A 20944-nucleotide genomic window follows, 5' to 3' on the forward strand; every position below is an offset into this window, starting at 1 on the left:
CACAATGTTGGAGTTTTTAATTTGTGTACCAGTTTTCAGTGGAATTCAGAATCCCCCCCCAACTCTCCTTTAGCTTGCCAGGTTTGAGGACAGCGGCCCGACCGTAACCCAGCCTGGGCACACCGAGCAGTGTGGGTTAAATGAACAAAGCATGCCTGTAACGCTTGTTCCTGTGCAGCCCAGTCACTTGCAGACCCTTCTAGACTGTGTTAACTGCTGGTTGCTGAGTAAGTGTCGTGCAGCGCACCCCGGGATGTGTTTGATGGATCACAAGTCTTTTTGTTCTCCTCGGATTACTTCAGTGCTGAGTGCTTCTCATTTCTTTCGTTTGCTTCTTCTCGACTCGTTTTAAATAGTGTGCGTGGCAACATTTGTATTATTCAATAACTGCAAAAAAGGCTTGTTCTCCTATAAGGTTGTTCCGACAACTAACATAGCAGAGGAGCAGTTGACAGCTATGTAGAAACCACCTTCAGAACGTAAAACGTGTTACACAGCACCTACTCTACAATGAGCATAGTCATAGTGTGAGCTACTGCTACTTTACAGTTTGGTGTTTCCAGTTTTTTGTTACATAATTCATGCACTAGTGAATATTTTCTTCAAGTCACTTGAAAAGGGGCACAAAAGTCTTGACTTTAAAAACTTCACAAACTATGGGTGGCAATGAAACTATTTGGAAGAATTGCAGGAAGGGTACAAGAGATCAGCTTTGCACTTTGCACAGCCCTAGGCTTGACTACTCCAACCATGGCATTCTGTCTTTTTTGTGACTCTCTTCCTTTTACTTCCTCCTCAGCCCCCCCAATCAAGGTTTATTCAGCCGGATGTTGTTCAGTTCTGACTCCACATAAGTCATATGACACAGTTGCATTTTTAAAATGTCACACATGCCAATCTGAAACTTTGGCAGCTGTGCCTTCAAGGGTGGGGGTCGAGGGAAGAGGAGGGTCATGCCCTGGCAAAAATGTGGTGAGAGAGAATAGTAAAAGTAAGCTAAAAAAAAACGGGATATGTATAACCTTGGTACTCGGTATCTTACGATTTTCGAAATTTGTGTCCACTTATGAATAAAAAAATGTCCCACTGGGGCTGGCAGCGACATTTGGTTTGAATACTGTGGAGACAGTGACCACTGCAAGATGGCCGCCTGTCTGCAAGATGGCTCACTGTCTTCAAGATGGCCGCCTGTCTGCAAGATGGCTCACTGTCTTCAAGATGGCCGCCTGTCCGCAAGATGGCCGCCTGTCCGCAAGATAGCCGCCTGTCTGCAAGATGGCTGCCTGTCAGCGACCCGGGTGCCAGCTGCTCTGACTGTCTACCCGGGCTGAGGAGACGCAGACATTCTAGTTATCCCCGGTGCTTGCGGCGCCGTCCCTATGTCTGGCTTCTCTCACGGAGCCTGCTGCTTGAACCGCTCTGACCGGGCAAGAGACCATCCAAGATGGCGCCCGCCATGGAGCCCTACGCCAGCGCTCTAGTCTTTTGCTCTCGTAACCGGAAGCGGTGCCCCTCTGGCGCGCGTCCCCATCTGTGACTTCAGTCACGGAGCCTGCTGCTTGAACCGCTCTGACCGGGCAAGACACCATCCAAGATGGCGGCCGCCGTGGTGTCCGAGGTCGGCGCTCTAGTCTTTTGCCCTCGTAACCGGAAGCCGTGCTCCTCTGGCGCGCGTCTCCATATCTGGCTTCTGTCACGGAGCCTGCTGCTTGAACCGCTCTGACCGGGCAGGAGACCACCCAAGATGGCGGCCGCCATGATTTCCGACGTCGGCGCTCTAGTCTTTTGCCCCCCGTACCCGGAAGCGAGCTGCGCACTCCAACCGTCGTCTGAGGAGGGAGAGCGGCGTCTCGAGACTCCCTGAGGAGACACTCGCCTGTGAGGAACCGAAACCCATGGACGGTGCTCGTGGCCGAGAGGAGGCCTCGAGCTCAGTGAGACCGGAGCTCACCCCGTGGACACGAGTCTGGCTCTGAGGGAATGTGAGTTTGTTTCTTTGAATGCTCTAAAGAAAGTCTTATGTCCGTCAAACTCGACCCTTATTTATTTATGCATTTATGCATTTATTTAATTATTTATTTATGCATTAATTTATTTATTTAATTATTTATTTATGCATTTATTGACCCTGACAGCTGTGACTAAAAAACAGCCGCAGCTGCCGAGGTTTCAGATGGCATGCGTGACATGTTTGTAATTTCAGTGTGATTATGAGTGACCTTTCAACCACAGTGCGTGACATCAGTGTGATTACGAGTGACATTTCAACCACAGTGCGTGACATCAGTGTGATTACGAGTGACATTTCAAGTACAGTGCGTGACATCAGTGTGATTACGAGTGACATTTCAAGTACAGTGCGTGACATCAGTGTGATTACGAGTGACATTTCAAGCACAGTGCGTGACATCAGTGTGATTACGAGTGACATTTCAACCACAGTGCGTGACATCAGTGTGATTGAGTGACCTTTCAACCACAGTGCTTGACATCAGTGTGATTATGAGTGACCTTTCAACCACAGTGCGTGACATCAGTGTGATTATGAGTGACCTTTCAACCACAGTGCGTGACATCAGTGTGATTACGAGTGACATTTCAAGCACAGTGCGTGACATCAGTGTGATTGAGTGACCTTTCAACCACAGTGCGTGACATCAGTGTGATTATGAGTGACCTTTCAACCACAGTGCGTGACATCAGTGTGATTATGAGTGACCTTTCAACCACAGTGCGTGACATCAGTGTGATTATGAGTGACATTTCAACCACAGTGCGTGACATCAGTGTGATTATGAGTGACATTTCAAGCACAGTGCGCGACATCAGTGTGATTATGAGTGACCTTTCAACCACAGTGCGTGACATCAGTGTGATTATGAGTGACCTCTCAACCACAGTGCGTGACACTCGCTCGGGAGCAAAATCAGGCAATGAAGAGGAGGGTGACATACAAATATCAAACATTACACCCACTTGAGCACCAATAAACTGGGAAAATCTTAAAACTGCAGCAAAGCAGCAGAAATAGAAGGGTCTTTCAACTGGTGGTAGTTTTGTGAATATGCAATGCATCATTGAAGAGCTTTCAACCCCTCTCCGTTCAAATGACACTACATCTCTGGTTGAGTCACTTGGAGCTTGTGACCTTCATCAACTTGTGAGCAGTCCTACTCACTCGGCTGGTCATTTACTTGATGGGGTTTTTTCTAACGATCCCAGACTGTCGACTGGCCACCCTCTTCCACTGGTTTGGACAGACCACTTTGCAGTTCCGCTGGAATTTATTCTTCCTGCCCCCTGTTCTATTAATCAGACTATTTCCTCACACACTCTCAGGAGAAATTTAAGGAATGTTACGGACAAGACTCTTGTCTCCTTTGTCTCTTCCACTGATTCTCTCGCTCATAAGGAAGCAGGCCAGGCAGCTTCTGATCTAACGAATTCCATAGTCAGTGCTGTTGATAAACTTGCCCCTGCTTCTCTGCGATATGTAGCAAGGCGGAAGCCTACTGCACCTTGGTTCTCTAGCCAGCTGAGACTCTTGAGGCAGGGATGTAGGTGCACTGAGAGAAGGTGGAGGAAATCATGGGATTCTAGGGATCGAGAGGCCCATAAGTCTGCATTACGGGAGTATAAACAGAGAGTGGTAAAGGAGAAGCAGGAATACTTCTCCAATCTGACCAGCTCTCTTTCATCTCCTGGGGAGCTGTTTAAAATCGCCGACTCATTATGCTCCCTCCAACTCCCTGATCCTGTAGTCAATTCACAGGAATTGTGCAACAAGATCTCTGACTTTTTCCATAAGAAGATTTTTGATATCCATGCTTCTTTGGATGTCGAACGCCTTTCATTGGATCAGAGTATTTCCACCGAGCTATCCAGTCTTGATTCTTTCAGTAAGGATTCTTCTAATCCATCTCTATCGGAATTTCCCCCCCCTGTCGCTGGAGGGACTGAATCTCTTGCTGGATAGAACCAAATCTTCTTCCCCTATGGATCCTCTACCTCTTAAAGAGTGTAGAAGCAGTCTTCTTCCTCCCATGCTCATGGTTATGAATAAATCTATTTCCCAGGGCTCTTTTCCAACGGTATGGAAGAAGGCCATTGTAAAGCCTCTCCTTAAAAAACCATCCCTCGACCCCGGCCTTTTAAAAAAACTTTAGGCCGATCTCCCTTCTCCCTGCTCCTGCAAAGATGTTGGAAGCACACCTAAACTTTCATTTGTCCTCCTTTCTTGCTCATTCTGGATATCTAGATAACACACAACATGGCTTCCGGAAACATCACAGCACAGAGTCCGCTTTGACCCTTGTGGCAGACAAGATCCGGCGTAAAGTGGACTCTGGCCAAACTACTGTCTTGGTCCTACTTGATCTCTCGGCCGCATTCGATACCCTGTCTCCCGCTATTTTAACATCCCGGCTTAAGGAGGCAGGGGTTGAGGGATCGGCCCTGAGTCTTCTGAACTCTTTTCTTCTAGAAAGAGAGCAGAGAGTGATGCTTGGGAACTACCTCTCCCCTGCCAAGTCTTTGCAATGTGGGGTGCCACAAGGGTCGGCCTTGAGCCCGACCCTGTTTAACATCTATGTGGCCACCCTTGCTAGACTAATAAGATCGCAGGGGATGGAGGTAGTATCCTACGCTGATGACACTCAAATCATGGTGTCTCTGGCTCATTCCTCTGTGGCAACATCCGCCTTGAGCTTCAGGGTATGCATGCAGTTGGTGGCAGACTGGATGACTGTCAATTCCCTGAGGCTCAATGGCGAAAAAACAGAGGTCCTGGTCTTTGGAAAGAACCAGGACGTTTGGTCGAGCGAGTGGTGGCCCTCTTCTCTTGGCATCTGCCCCACTCCCTCCCAATCAGCCAGAAATCTAGGTGTGATATTTGACACCTCACTCTCTATGTCCCTTCAAGTTAATAGGACCGTGGCCACTTGCTGGGGTGTGATTAGGACTCTTAATAGAATCCGCGAATATCTTTCTCCCCAAGCTCGTGAACAAATTGCAGTCGCCCTTGTTGGCTCCAGGTTGGATTATTGTAATTCCCTGTATATGGAGTCCAACAAGAGCCACGTGCACCGACTGCAAATTGTGCAGAACGCGGCTGCACGTTTTGTATTGGCCCTTCCTAAGGTGTCATCTGCGACTAAAGCCAGGAAAGACCTTCATTGGCTTCCAGTGCAGCATAGAATTTCTTTCAAAATTCTTTGTATGACCTACAGAGCATTGGCGGAGGGACCAACGAGTGGGATTAGTTCCCTACTCGTCCGCTATGTTCCAGTTAGAGGCCTTCGATCCGCTGATCTACTCCAACTTGTCGTGCCACGTGTTAGGCTGGCCAGATGGGGAGCTAGGGCCTTCTCAGTTGTGGCCCCTCAGCTTTGGAATTCGATTCCAACTGAGCTTAAGAGGTTGCCATCAATTGATCTGTTCAAAAAGGAACTAAAAACTTGGTTCTTCAGGAAGTCCTACCTTTGATTGAACGTTCCTTGGAGTGATAAGCTGTGATTCTGATGTTAGGCGCCTTGACGCCCATTGGGCAAAGTATGCGCATAATAAAAACATTTTCATTCATTCATTCATTCCGTGCAGAGTCACTGTGGTAGTGTTGGTTTTATAATACCTTTTCTCTAGTAGTGACAACACTGCAGGGCTGCACCTAGGGGGAGAAAACTCATAATGCATCTGCAGAAGACCTTGAGAAGTATCTCTGTCTGCTCAGTCGGCTGCAACTCTCTCACGTGCTGCACAGTATCGAAGTCAGTCTGTCCCCACGCACGAATGCAAAAGTGATCACTGGAATGCATGTTTGTATTTTTTGCATGAATGGGAAGTTTTTCTCTGAATTAACGATGCTTGGTGTGTTTCTGTTAAATTGCTTTCCTTAGATATGTAGGGGCAGATTTACAAGCCCCTTACGGCTCTTTTACGCCGCTGTTGCATCACTTTTGTGACGCATTGGCGGCGCAAAAGATGCGCCATGGTGCGGGGTATTTACAACGTGACGCATCTGGGAGATGCGTCACGTTGTAAAGCCCTGTGCCAGAAGGAGGTGTTCCTGCGCAGGGGGGGGGCGTGCCTCCTAAAAGTGACTGAGTGAAATTTACAAGATTTCACTCAGTCACTTTGGGGCCCTTACTGCATCAAAACCCTGCGCCTGCTTGAAGCAGGCGTAAGGATTGACGCAGCATTCACAAGATAGGGCCCCGCAGAGCATTGCTGGAGCTGCGTCGCGCTTGCGACACAACTCCAGCAATGCGCCACTTTTACGGCACAGATGCGTCACACATCTGTGCCGTTTTTGCCCCATGGTGCGGGCCATTCATGGTGGCGGAGGCATGGCGCACAAAAGTGGTGCTGATGTGCAGGGATGCGCCACTTATTGTAAATATGCCCCGAAGTTCCATGCTAGGTGTGTCTGCCCTAAACACGCCCTGCTCCCCCTCTCCCAGACTCAGAGCAGTGTTCATGAGGGGTTCTAGTGTTGCCAGGCGAGAGCAAGAATTTCTGGGGGCCTGGGCTGAGGCACAGTGTAAGGGAGGAAATAAACATCGCAAAGCACTAGAAATGTAAGCGCAGTACTACGCTACACTTACCTAGTCACATAGCTCAGTACTGTACTTTCAGAAATTTATATAACGCAGTTACGGAAAAGTGACGTGATTGATAATTACAGATAATTGAATTCCTGCTCTCCCAGGCACTTGCTGATTATTTATGATCGTCACTGGGCAGCTGAGCCAGGCTGGTGGTGCTGAGGCCTGTTTTTCTGGGCCCTGGTTGTGTGAGATATTACGACTGCCGCTGAACCATTAATCATTTCAAAGTACTTTATTCGGTATTCTTTGTTAGAAACCATAAAAGTTACATGTTATACAAAAAATTACATCAAAAATACCACTTATAAACACAATATGTTTAGGGCTCTGGGCAACACTGGGAATTTGATGGTGATGTTAATATAGAAGGAAGAGGGTATCATAAATGGCCATTAATAAAACCGTTAAAAACATTATAACATTAAAAATCCAGGCATTTTTTATAATTCATTTCACATTTCAGGAAACCGGCCACAAAGGGGATACATTCAGGTTTCAATAATTAAAGATAAAAAAGAGCAGGACGTACTTGCATAAAATTTAAATTTTTTAAAAGAGAAATGTATAAATTTTATTGTGTAGTTAATTAAAACCTTTACAATATTGTTGCATAAAAAAAGTGTTTTTTTTTAATTTTTTTTTTTAAATACAAGTTCTTGAACAGTTAAAAGGGAAAAGAGCTTTCTGGAAGTCCATGTGTTTGGTTTAATTGTAAAAGGTGTTTCAATGAGTCTATTCGTTACACTTCAGGCATCCGGTTTCATGCCTTTGGTTTCCTTTTTCTCGATGTTTTGTATTAGCTGCAGTGCCCTTTGGAAAAATCTGGCGGCCCGACAAGCTCTCTGCAATTGGTGACTGTTCAGTGCTAGCATGACGGCCGGTCGGCATGTTCTGATTTGGAAAAAACGGAATACGTGAAGGAGATAGTAACTTCTCAAGTTTTTCAAAGAGGGACAAATGCACAATATGTGCAACGTTGACATTTGTCCACATAGTCTGCAGTCAGGGGTCGTCCATGTTTGCTTCCATGGTGGGGTGTGTTCTTTTAAGATGGTAGTTCCCAACCGTAGATTTAGAAGCATTTTTTGGGCGGCCGTAGATATGTGGTTGACTGGATAGGGTTGGGGCGCCATTTTCCCGTATGTGGCCAACGCCGCCCAACTGTGTTTTTTCTTTGCTGTTGCGGCTTTATCTGCTAGCCATTATCTTTGCTTTGCGGCCCCGTTGCTCGCTTTTTTGAAAGCCGCGAAGGTTTGGTTTGTGTTCCATGCCATTTCCAGCTTGAGATCTGACAGGGCATTTTCGCATACTGTTTTCCAGTCGTTTTTCGATTTTGTCTGGTTGTTCATCTCCATCCAGCAGAGGCCCATGAGCGTGTCCTCTTGGGCTGCTCTTAGTTTCCAGCATGTTTTTAGAATAGCCACTTGTCTGACTTGGTGCTGGTTTGATAGGCCAAATTCCAGACGAATCTGTGATTGGGATACAAACTTCGGAATCCGAAAGATGTGTTTGAACAGCTCTGATTGTTGTGTGTTCAGGAAATTTGCATCCTTTCCCCTGAACAGTTCTGACCCATATGTAAGAGATGGTAAAAACTTGGCAGCTATTACCTTCAGCAGGTGCGAGTTAGATGGACAATTCAGTTTTGTTTTTAATAAGTTTAAGGCGAAACGTAGCTTGTTTGCCTGGGCCTTTCTGTACAATTGATGGTCTTTCAGAGTCCACCTGGCATCGACCACTATGCCCAGATATTTGTACGAGGAAGTCTGCTCGAGTGTGTTGTCTGCGATATGCCATTTAAAAGATTTCTTCCTTGGCCGCGTTTTTGTAATTGATTTGCAAGCCATGGGCACTGATGTAATCATGGAGCTTCGTGATGGAGCGTTGTAAGCCCATCAGGGTCTGACTACACAGTACGATATTGTCTGCGTACTGTATGCTCCTAATTTTGTGCTGGGCTAGCTTTGGGGGATCGCTTTCTATTCCCGCGATGCTTTTGTACAGGTCCGCTGTAAAGATGTTAAAAAGCGTTGGTGCCAGTACGCAGCCCTGTTTGATGCCGACATGGGTGGGTGGTATTCCGGATATTCTGTCGCCATTACCTAGTTTTATTCTTACCCAGGTAGATGAGTATAGATTGATGATGGCTTGCAGCAGCATTGGTGGAATTTCCCAAGTGGCCATTTTTTGCCATAGTGCCTCCCTCGGGACTGTGTCGAACGCTGCTTTTAAGTCGACAAAACACGTATACAGCTTAGTTGATTTCTCCCATGCTTTGTCGACCAGGAGGTTTAGCGCAAGTAGGGTACTTAGTGTGTTGGTTCCGGGCCTATAACCTGTCTGCGTGATTGACAGAATTTATTTCGCGCAGACCCAGTCTTCTAAGGCCCTCAAGAGATTCGAGGCGTAATTTTTGCCTCGATGTCTATGAGCGCGATGAGGCGGTAGTTAGCTGAATCAGATCTTGTGCCTGCCTTGAAAATTGGGTGTAGTATACGGCCTCTCCATGATTGGGGAATACTTCCGGACTAAAAAGTGATTTTGTATAAAGGTGTAAGATATTCCGCCCAGAACTGGTGATCTTGTTTGAACAGGGCGTTCGGTAAGCCGTTCGGGCCTGGGGCACCCTTGGATCTCAAGTTTTTAAGCACCTTTTGTATCTGCGATGGCGTTATCCAGTTTGCCTCAAAGTGTGGATCTGCATCTCGGTTGTTCTTTGGAACTGGGGTCTGCTGGGCTGGGCACCATGCTGGAGTACTGTTACTATGTGTTTGTTTTAAATACTGTATACAGTCCCCCTCAAGTATGTTGGCATTGAAGGTCTGAGCAGCACCGTTTGCGATTTTGTTAATTTCTGCCCAAAATTTCCCGTTATTGTTTGATTTGCTAGAGGCTAGTAATGATAACCAGATCACAGTTTGATGTTTTGTTTTTTCTTGCCACACTTCTTTTTTGTAATTTTGCCTTAGGTTGTAAATTTGATTGGCCGTGTCTTCACCCTTTGTCTTGGCTATTGCTTGTAATTTTCTGATTTCTTGATTTAGGCACCTTTTATTGCGCACGATGCAGCCCAGAAGCTCTTGGGGGGCTTCGCCCAAGGTCGATCGATGACTACGAGGTCGGTTACCAAATCTCTCTAATAATGTTGTAATCAGTCTATCCCAGTTGTCCAGAAGTGCAGGTGTGTCGTCTCCGATCGCTGCCGAGTGGGCATTTGTGATATGCGTCATTATCTCTTTGATGTTATTGCCATTCCACGCAAGTCTCTTGAGGTTGTAAATGCTTGGAAGTTCGGTCAAGGCTTCGCATGCTGTGGCCCTATTGTGTTGGAGGCTAAATTTGAAAGCTTGCAGGCTATGGTCGCTCTCCAGTTTATGAATAATTTTATAGCTAATAATGGATTGCAGGACCACTAAATCCACGATGGTATAGTCCAGCACTGAATGAGCCTGTTTGACTAATCTAGTTGAGGATGCAGGTTGGTCTTGTGGGAGACGGCCATTCAGGCTGACCATTCGGAGCTCAGCAAATATTAAAGCGCACTGTTCACCAATCTTATCCCGTTTTCCATGGTTTGTTATGATGTTTGGAATTGTCTGGCCGTTCTATTTGCTTTGAGTCATGGTTAAGGCGTGGTCCTTTTGGAGCAGGAACATATTCAGGTCTCCTGACACAACCATTCCCGCCTGCGGGTAGATTGATTGCATGGATTTGATGAGAGCTTTTAAAGTCAGGATTTTCTCCACTTTGTGCTTGGAGTCTGGGTGTATATAGATGTTGCAAATTATCATTAAGAAGGAGTCTTGAGGCCTCTGTGTGCCTTTGCAGGAGTCTTGCGCCAGCTCAAGTTTGATGCACTGTATCCATTGTTGGCCTGTGTCGATGTTGACATAGGTCCAAGCAATGCCGGTGTTCAGATAGATTGATAGGCCTCCGCTGGCCCTTCCCGAAAGGCCTCTTTTGGATGCTGGTATTTGGATTTCATTGAAACCGGCTATTTGCTGGGGGGCTGCTTACCAGGTTTCTTGTAATAAAATGATGTCGAAATTTTTTAAGAATGACATTAGTTCGGCGTCGTTGCTTTTGCCCCCCAGGCCGTTGATGTTCCAGGAGCAGGCTTTTAGTGTCGGTTTTCATGCTTCCACCATCCCCGCCGCCGATGAGTTTTGCATTGGAGGTAGAATTTTCCGATGTTCGTTGGGTCCCCCTGTGTGGCCATGGTGGATGATACGTAAATTGGCCCATTCACCCTTCTTGGTAGCCGTGCCTCCGACCGGAGAATTCCGCCTTCTGGTTTAGATCTCTTTTCCGCCCGGGCAGCTAGTGGGTCTGGGTATCTTTCTGGCGGCACTGGGTTTATTTCAATTCCCCAGTTGGCGAATTCTTCTCTGTGTCGCCACACTTCTTTGGCAATATCGGGGTCCTTCCATGTTGCCACTGTCATTTATCTGCCTTTAGTATTGGGCATTATTTTGAATTCAATACTGTCTATATGAGTTGTATTCACATGTTTTAGCGTCTCGAAAGAGCTGATGAGTTTTAGAATAGCGCTCCGGTTTAAGATGTCGTGATTCCCCCTTGAGCTGTAGTGCGGTATTAGTTCGTGCATTGTAGAGCCCACTGGATAAGTCGTGTCAAGCTTCTCATACTGATTTGAGGCGCAGAGTTGATTGTTTAGTGTGAATAGTCTGTTTAGACTGCCCTGATTTGGGGCAGTCAGCAGCGTTTCCGGCTCGATATCAAGGACCGCCTGCTGTGATATCGAGTCCGCTGAGACTTGAGTTAGAGGTCTCAGTTGAGGATACTCTGTTGCGGGTTGGTTCTCTTTGGATCCCAGCACCATTTTAGGGAAGTAGTATGAGATAGTTTTCTGTTCTGCGTACTGTTTTGACGCGGAAGAGCCAACCGCCGATTGCATTGTTGATTGAGGTTGATTTGCAATTGAAAAGCATTGATTCTTGATGGCGACTGTTGATGAGACTTTCAGGGGCTGAGTCGCTGGGGGTGTGTCAGGCCGCGGTCCACTTGCTCCTCTTGGGCTTCCTCAGGTGACTCTTTATGGTTTGCAACTGGAAGGCTTTGATTCCGGATGGCGACTGTCGGTATGACCTCCGGGGGCTGAGTCTCTAAAGGACATAACGACCCCCGGTCTGCTTGCTCTTCCTGGACCCCCTGGTCTTTATGGTGTAAGCCTTGCAATGTCGTACCTGTGATTGAGTTGGGTTTTGGGAACCTTCTGCATCTTTTTTCCCCTGGTGTTTGTTTTCTCTTGCTTTCCTCAGTCTCTTGCGCTCGCGGGATCATCAGTGGGATGATTTTATTTATTTGCCCATTGGATGTTGTATCCTGGTCTTCTCTTCTCAAATTTACGGACTCTGCCGCGCTTCTATAAGGTTGGATTTCATTTTGTTGGGATGGCCCGGTGGCATCTTTTCCCGTGTTGGCTTGATCCGGAGTGCCTTTTTGATGGTCTTTTTTTGTTTCGATGGTTGATTCCCTGGTGGCCGTAAGGCGAGGTGTGGAGCAGCCTTCCGTTTTGCCCAGCCTTGTTTCCTCGCTGTCTGTTGTGGTGCTAGGGGTTAAGGTTAGCGTACTTTCTGGTGAGGTTTCGGTCCCAAGGATCTCAGAGGCATAGTGTGCGTGATTTGGTTTGTTTTGAACCTCTTCCAGGATGTCGGTTAAGATTGCTGGTAGTGCTTTAAGATGATTCATTGTTTCCGAGCACTGGCATTCATGGTACGTTGTGAGCGGATCTTTCTGTACCGATTCAATGAAGGAATTCAGCTCAAGAATCTTTTTGTCTGTGCCTGCGACGTGCGTTGCTAAAATTTGCAGGATGTCTATCTGTGATTCCAGCTTTTCAGAATGTTGGAGTAGGGCTGTTGAGATGGTTTCCATCATATTTATGAACGGCGGCCACAATGGTGCATACATTGGTAAGCTGTTATCGACTGACTGATTGGGGTCTTTGGGGCTACTCCGAGATTTGTCCCTTAATATGTGCCTGGATGGACCCGGGACTTTTGTTTCTGGAAATTCTGGTGTATCTCGTTGGTCTTCGCCCTGACCCATGTCTGGGGAGGGTGTACGGTTGGCCGTTCTGATCCTTTGCTCGAGGTCCTTAGGGGAAGTTATGATACTTGTTGTCAAAATGTTGAATTGAACCGGGAATAGCCCCGACTGGCGGATTAATGATTTTCTGCTGCTTCTTTTGCTGATGGTTGTGGGACTAGCACTGGTCAAGTTGTGTGCCTCCTATGATCCTTCGCAAGCGATAGGATTGAATGTGTTGTTGTGCTTTGGTTTTTGCCTCTGTACCTGGCGAGGCATCTTTTGGCTGAGTTGGACCATTTAAAATATTCCTTTCGCTAGAGGGTTGATGCTTATTAACTGTTTCAGTGAAGACCTTGTACGGTGTGTCCGATAGGCCCTTTGTATCCGTTCTCAGGTCTAAGCGCATATCCACCCCGTGGTCATAATGGTCCCTCGGGCCAAAGTATGAGCCTAGACTAAGAGAGCGTCGCATCTCTGGACCAGTAGGTGCCGTTGATGTTTCCTTTATGTGCTCGGTGCGCTCGTCGCTTGATGTGACATCGGGGTAGGGGTCGCCGATTTCCTCCCTTGAGTTTTTTTTGAGCATTCACCTTAAATTGGTTCGTTCTTTTGGTTGAGTTATTTTGAGAATTGTCCCAGTGGTGATGTTCATTTTCGTAGAGATTATTACTCAGGGTATTGTTTTGAGGCTGCAAAGCGTTAGTTAGTGAAGTCACCGATTGGGGACTTATTTTGTTGTAGGGTGTGGTCATTAATTTTGGTTCCTGCAATGCTGACGATACTGACGCACTGCTGGTGTGGCTGGTGGTAAGGCTGATGTTAAAAAGTCTGTGATCTTGGCGTTCCTGAGTGCTGCTGTCTTCTTTGGTGTTTTTGGGGTGCAGACGCTGGTAGTGATATCTTTCCCCTCTTTTGCCTCTGGCGTGTCCTATGTAGAGTTCTTGTCTGATATGAAAATGAGTTCTCTCATTTTCCGTCGTAGGGGTTGTTTGTTTTTACTTGATTTCGCTACGGGGTCTGTTCTGATTTTCCCTGATCTCATAGTAGGGATACAATTTAGCTATTTGGAGGACTTGCCTCCTACTCCTTATGGCCTCTCGGACGCCCTGCTGTGTGGCTGTGACTGTGATGGTAAGGTCTGTGCTGGGGACTCTGATGGAAAATGCGGTCCTTTTCCTTGGGCGGTCGCTGGTGTCCTAAGGCCCGGGAGAGTCCAGGGGGACTCCTCCGTTTCTCCAATCTGTACGCTTTTACTTGCACAACGCGGGGGTGCTAGCGGTTTATGTTTGTGCGGGCTGGACTATGTGCTCTGAGTTAAGAATACTTGGAGCATCGGTAAACGCTACACTGACCGCCTCGCACCGCCTCTATGCGCTCTTGCTGTCGCTACCTGGGTAGCCAAGAAACTGGGCGCCGAGGGCCGCCACGGGAGGAGAGGGAAGGAGACACACCAACCTGCTCTGCCTGCTGTAGTCCGCAGCGGTCCCGCGATAGTCCTCCAGGTAGTCCTCCAGGTGGCCCAACATTGATTAACCGATTCCTCAAGACAGCCTTCGTTTCTTCTGTGCTACGCCGCTCCGGTTCTCTCCGGCTCTATCTGCTGCACACTGCTCCCTGCTGCTCCCTGGTGCTGCTCCCTGGTGCTGCTCCCTGCAGCTGGCCCCTACTGCCAGACTGCTATGCACGCTGGGGCAGTTGCTGACAGCCCGGCCGGTCTCTCCTCTCCCCGTGAGGTGTGAGCTGTCAGGGGGGGATCACGTCGGGATTCCGCCGGGAGACAAGGTTTGTTCTCCCCCGCGAGATTTTAAATAAAAAGTCCTGGGCATTTCATAATATTTACAGAAAAACATGAAGTGTAGCAAGTCCTGTGGAGACTCATTGTCGCAGCCACAGGGTGCTAACACCTTCCCCTTGTGACCGCCCCTTGGAACTGCCAATAAAAAATGAAAAAGGTTAAATCTAAACCTAGGTAATAGGAAATGCTCGTGAGCTGGCAATGGCCATAGTAAATACGGTTCCATGTCTGGGGAGGTTTTAAGCATCATATGCATCCTCACACTAGGTTTCAGCAGATCTTTCTCCTCTCTTTCCATTTTTTTGATCTGTATAAAGGAATGCTTTACGAGCGCTACATCCACTCTGTTAATACCTTCAGGGTTTAGATACAAATCCGGGCGTCCCAGCTCACTAAAACATTTTTTAAAATATTTAAACCAGGGAATTTTCATCGTATGGTCTAGGCTCAAGGCTTCTCTTAAAATATTGAGTGTGAGACCTAAGTGCTTATTGAGCCAACATTTCAGCCAAAAAGTTAGGGGACGTAGGGCCAAAGTGTCACTTATAAAAGGCATACCAATTTCTTCATGGGCTGACATGTTCGCAGTCCCCTTCGGGATGCGCAATAATTGCTTCAAAAAGTTATTTTCTGTCACGTGTAGCCCCTCGAGGCCACAGTATCCCCATATGTCGCTACCATAGCTTGCTATTGATATGCTTTTGGCCCGGTAAATTTTTAGCATAGCTGCCACTGGGCGATTACCCATTTTGGCCACAAATCTAAATAACGCCGCATTTACCCTGGCAACCTCACCCCTTTTTTGCTTAATAGTGCGTCCCAATTAAGCCGGTGATCTAACAGGACACCCAAATATGAAAATGTTGTACAGTAAGGCACCCTTACCCCGTTTACCACAAAGGGGTACTCTGTCTTCTGGCGCATCCCCACCTGCCTCACGTAGGATTTTGAGTTGTTTATGGACAAATCACTCTTGTCCATAAAGCCGTGAAACGCATTAAGTAGAGTGTGTAACCCCTTTGGTGTGCGTGCCAAGATTACTGCGTCGTCCACATAAAGCAAAACAGGCAGACCACGCCGCCCCACGTAGGGTAATCAGCCCCTGTATTTAGTAATAAACCTTCCAGATCGTTAATACATAAATTTAAAAGAAAGGGGGCTAAGATGCATCCCTGCCTAACCCCCCTTTCAATATTAAAATTCCTTGAGACCTTCAGATCATTGGAGTACCTAATATTAGCATTAGTGTCTCTATGAAGATCCCTCAGGAAGAACACCAGATTGCGCTCCACTCCCATGGCCTCCATGGACCGCCACAACCTTCCCTGATTAACACAGTCGAAGGCGGATGAAAGGTCCATGAAGGTCATGTAGCTGGACCCCGGACGCGCCATGGTGTACTTCCCTATGATCAGGTAGAGATTTAGGCACTGCGCTGTGGTAGAGTGACCAGGGCGGAACCCGTATTGAATATCTGAAATGATATTGTTCTCCTCCGCCCATACACTTAGTCTCTTTTGAATAACCCCCCCAATGACCTTGACAACAGAGTCAATCAATGAGATTGGTCTGTAATTCAGTGTACAATTCCGGTCCCCCTTTTTGTAGACTGGGACGATCGTGGAAATCCCCCAGGAATCTGGGCATCCCTTAATAGCTGCAGCGTTACCTACAGCAGTTAGAATCCCGGCCCAGAAGGAGGCGGTGCCTTTTTATTAGTCAAGTTATTAATACCCTCCTCAATTTCTTTTACAGAGAACACCACTGTTTCGTTAGCCAGAATGTTATCCGATGTATCTAACTGATTGGACGAGTGTTTAAATATACTTGCAAAATGTAAGACCCATTCGTCCTCAGTGATGTTTGAGCCCACTTCTCTAACCCCTTCCCCTTGCAATGGAGATCTGTTAATGGTGCTCTAAAATCTAGAGCTACTAGATAGGGTCACAGGATATAAAAGCTCCCTCCATAATTCCTCTTTTATGTCAGCCTGGCGTTTTCCCAGGGCATTTTTATAAGTTTTCCGGAGGGCACAGATCAATGCGCTATCTCTAGGTATTTTTTTCAACCCAGCCTTTAGGTCACTCGCAGCTTTGGAGCATGAGCGGCAGAACCATTTAGGAGTACTAGGCACGCTAGTCCTTCCCTTGGCAAGTAGCATACTTCCTACTTTTGAGGCAATCCCTTCGTAGGATTTTAGGATACCTGCGGGTGGAGAGTCTTTATAAAGACAGCAAGTAAATTCCGCCTCGCATGAAACCCTGAGCGAATCGTGAAAGAGGGATGAGATTATCTGGCTCCATTTAATCCGGCGCCCACCATCTAAAAGTTGTAGGTTAATGCCACCATGGACTTTATCCTTGGTCATCATTATTCTCCCTCCCATGGTCACACAGACAGGGTTATAGTCACTATGTGAGCTTGGGGTAATGGAGAAGCCCTGAAGAAGGGGTAGGATAGAACTAGAAAGTAGTATGTGATCTATAAAGGTCCCACATCCTCTACCCCTAAATGTAGGGTCCAGTTGTTTACTATGTGGTGGGGCAAAACTCATTACCGAGGATAAATCATGCTCAACGAGCATATCATTCAGTAAGTTACCCGGTTTGGTATGTTCAAAGTGGAGGCCGGATATCAAGGGGCATCCCAATGTCTCCCGAGCATTCAATTTAGGGTCACTGCACGGATGAATGTTAAAATCACCTGCGATAAGCAAATTTGAGGTGTGGGCACCACCTTCCTGTTTAACAGAAGCTCAGCAATCCCACAAACTTCTTCTTTATTTGGTGCGTTATAAAAATGTATCACCAAGAGGGAACCATCCTTTGAGTCCAAGGAGATGGCCTGCAGATTTGTGTTAGCAGAGATGATGGTCCTAACGCCGCAGCGTAGGGCCAATGAAACAAAAGTTACAAGACCTCCACTGGCTCTACCGCTAGTTGTTCTGGTTGCTGGGACAAAAATGCCCTGTATCCCTCCAGCGCAATGTCACAATCCACAAGCCACGTCTCTTGGTGACAGATTAGCGCAAATTTACTAACAAACTGTACCCATGTGGGATCTATGACTTTCCCTGCTAGCCCCGCAATGTTCCAGGAAAGGACATAATGGTGTTGATGGACCTCTTCGGTGGCCTTTATATACACACCTGATGGGTCAGATAGTATTCTATCAGGGCAGCTACCAACCCTGGTCTCATCCAATGAGATTGGGGCATTTTTATCAGGGTTAACCATGGGGGATACTGGCTCCGACACAGAATCAACTGCTAGGCTCCCACTTCTCGGTGGGGTATGACTGGTATGATGTTCCCCACACAGTCAATCACAGTCGTTAAGACTGGAGAGTGCTGCAAAGCGGTTTGGTCCCTCAAATGGTGACAAATACCCACCCCATGTAGGCACCCTTAATGACCTTTACAGTGGTAGACCCATTCTGTGTTGCCCTCTATACTGTGGTGGCCTTTCAAAATGTCCTCTATTCCTAATATCAAATTGAGTATTGCCAATGGGTAACTTTATTTTTTAATTGGCTAAGATCCTCTTTGGATCCTTCTGGGAGGGGTGGAACGTTGCTCATCACCAGCACCAATGGTGTTGATTGCAGGGGGTAAATCTAACGTCGGAGGTTTAACTAGAATTCTATTTATTGTATCAATCTTTCTAGTTCCCTCTTCCTGTAAGCGTGACCTGATGTTATCATTAGGATGTTTAGTGTTTTCCCCTTCTCTACGCGGGATACTAGGTATTCCTTCGTTTGTACTAGGCTCCTTATTAATTATATTCCTTTCGTCTGCAACTAAGGTGTTGAGAGACAGACCAGGAGGCAAGGATGGATTTATAAGCTGATTGCTGGAATGTGGCAGGGGACCCCCCGTTTGAGAGCTGGCTAATAAGCTTCCTAGCTTTATGGTGTTTTCTGAGGTGACTTTTTGTAACACCTCCAGGTTCTGATTAATTATCTTCAGTCTCTCTATCAATGGGAGCATAAAAGACTTGAGCAGCTGTTCTATTTGAGATATGAGACCTACTGTATCACTTGGACCAAGTGATTCGCATACAGGGGGACCTAATGGAACGTTAGATGTTGTATGTGACATTGCTTTCTTTGAGGTGGAGTGAGTAGTATTGGGTATAGATATTTTAAAAGGCAAATGTTTAGTGTTGGTCGTCTTGGGAACTTTCAATCTTTTACCCATTTGACGTCCACCTCCCCTTTTCCCCACGTGAGCAGTCCCTAGAACCGTAGATTTTGGGATATTCTTAGCAAGCGCTGACTTAGTGGTTATAACAATAGGCATATGTTCTTCAGGCGAAGAGATGCTATTTAAAGAAGAATTCACTGAGGTAATAGTGTGACCCCATCTAATTCATTGCTATTATTCTTCAGGCTAGTCCCGCCAATTCCTGTAGAGTTCGGTCTTTCTGGTGTTGTTGCGTTCGTAATTTTGCCTAGAGGAAAACGCTTTGCGGAAAAGAAATCCGTTGATAACCGCTTTTCTGTTAAAGCTATTTCCCGCTCCAACACCACCGTCGCTCTTGTAATAAAGCTGTCTAGTGTCCCCGTCACACTTCCCCCTGTTGTACATTGCCCCAACTTCTTCCCTTTACCTAGTAGCTGGGTCATAATTTCTAACAAGGATCTTACACAAAGTCAACAGGGCTAAGCCCTAAAGCATGCAAAAAAGGGTATAAGCGTACAGTGTGACCAGTCACCTTTGTTAGATCACGAAGTAGTGTTGCATACAATGGGGGGATAGCCCGGCCCGGCCTCCTCCGGCCTGTGACGGCCTAGGACGGTCCCGCCCATGTCCCGGGCTTCTCCCGGGACGCTCCCGCGTCGCGGGTGCCAGATCCTGCTTTATAGCACGTGGAATGTCCGGTGGGCATGGCTTGCGGGCAAACGCGTGGTCAGGTGGAAGCAGGGACTCCCGGTACTTCGATTCCCTGCAGCGTTCAGCCCCTTATCGCTTTCCTCGCTGTGCCACCGAGACTCAGACAGCAACCATGCCCCAAATGACAACAGCTCAGCCCCCGCTCCTGACAGTGAAGCGGCACCCGCGAAACGGGTGCTGCGAGTTGTAACTGCAGTCAGCGGTCGGCGGTCCTCCCAGGCGTCCTCAGGGTGCAAACAGCAACAGTAGGTGATTCCTCCACGCACTTTAGATAAATAACAGCACCCGTAGAGCTAACACAGCAGAGGGCTTATCGGGTGTGGAGTGTCCGGTGGGCGGGGCTTGCGGGCGAACGCGTGGTCCGGTGGAAGCAGGGACACCCGGTACTACGAGTCCCTGCAACGTTCAGCCCCTTATCGCTTTCCTCGCTGTGCCACCGAGACTCAGATAACAACCATGCCCCAAATGACAACAGCTCAGCCCTCGCTCCTGACAGCGAAGCGGCACCCGCGAAGCGGGTGCTGCGAGTTGTGTCAGCGGTTCTACCAGGCGTCCTCAGGGGGCAAACAGCAACAGTAGGTGATTCCTCCACGCACTTTAGATAAATAACAGCACCCCATTAATCATGCTGCACCCTGTGAGCACAGCAGCTTGCTGCACCCACTCTCACTGCAACTGGCCCCCGGCGGCGCTGTCTCAGTGATACTCGCTCATGGGTCAGCTGCTCTGGCCCTGTCTGGGGCCCGAATGGTGCATGTGGGATCCGATTCCAGATTGAAGCCATGAGCCACAGACGGCGGAGTCAGCAGCTTTCAGTCTGACTTGCCCTGCTGCACTGACCGTCCACGGCAGAGATCCATCACCTCGTCCCCACACCCCAAGCGAGGTCAGGAACAGTAGCTGCGCATTTGAATTTCAAGAAGCGCAGGTGGCAGCAGGAGGACGGACCCTGACTCAAGGTTACCCATTGTGTCTCACTGTCTACTTTACATTTTCAGATTACCTCAAAACATACATTTGCATTTCATTCAGGCAAGCAAGCACCCTGGCACAAAGGATTGTTTCAGGTCCAGCCCAGCCTTTCACAACACAGGAGACACATAACTTCTGCTGCAGCATTTTAACCGCATGCGTGCGGGCGGAATTCCGCCCGTACGCTGGGTTTTTAAAAAGCGCACTTTACGTGACGAGCTGGGCTTGTCATGAGCGTGCGAGGAGGCTACGCCATGACGAGCCCAGCTCGTCATGAGCGTCGAAGGGGTTAACCACTGCGTACCGGTTTTCAAAAGGAAGAGCACATGTTTTAAATTCCAGGCAGAAGTGAGGCCTGGAAATGCGCGACCCCCTTCCCAGGACTCCATGGCCCCCCTGGGGTCGCACCCGACATATTGAAGACCTCTGATATAGAGAAATGCGCATTTCAGGTGAAATAGGTGGAGTTCTTAGGATTGTGTTGTCTGAGGAAGGAATTTCTATTGATACTGGCAAGATTCAAGCAATCCTAAATTGGCCCTCTCCCCAGAATTTGAAGGAGGTACAAAGTTTCATTGGCGTTGTTAATTTCTACTGTTGCTTCATCCAAGAATTTTCTAAAAA

General features: G+C 47.5%; 1 protein-coding gene across 14 annotated transcripts in view; it reads left to right on the plus strand.

Annotated features, from left to right (window-relative positions):
* The first annotated feature begins 1815 nt into the window (after nucleotides 1-1815).
* The window catches only part of LOC144807723 (uncharacterized), a 1505442-nt gene continuing 1486313 nt past the window's right edge, over nucleotides 1816-20944 (plus strand). For all 14 annotated transcript variants that reach the window (XR_013606391.1, XR_013606390.1, XR_013606395.1 and 11 more), the window contains exon 1: nucleotides 1816-1982. The gene's annotated coding sequence lies outside the window, so the exon portion shown is untranslated. The remainder of the gene's footprint in view (nucleotides 1983-20944) is intronic.

This window comes from Lissotriton helveticus, chromosome 1_2 (assembly GCF_964261635.1).
Source record: "Lissotriton helveticus chromosome 1_2, aLisHel1.1, whole genome shotgun sequence".
Taxonomy (NCBI): Eukaryota; Metazoa; Chordata; class Amphibia; order Caudata; family Salamandridae; genus Lissotriton; species Lissotriton helveticus.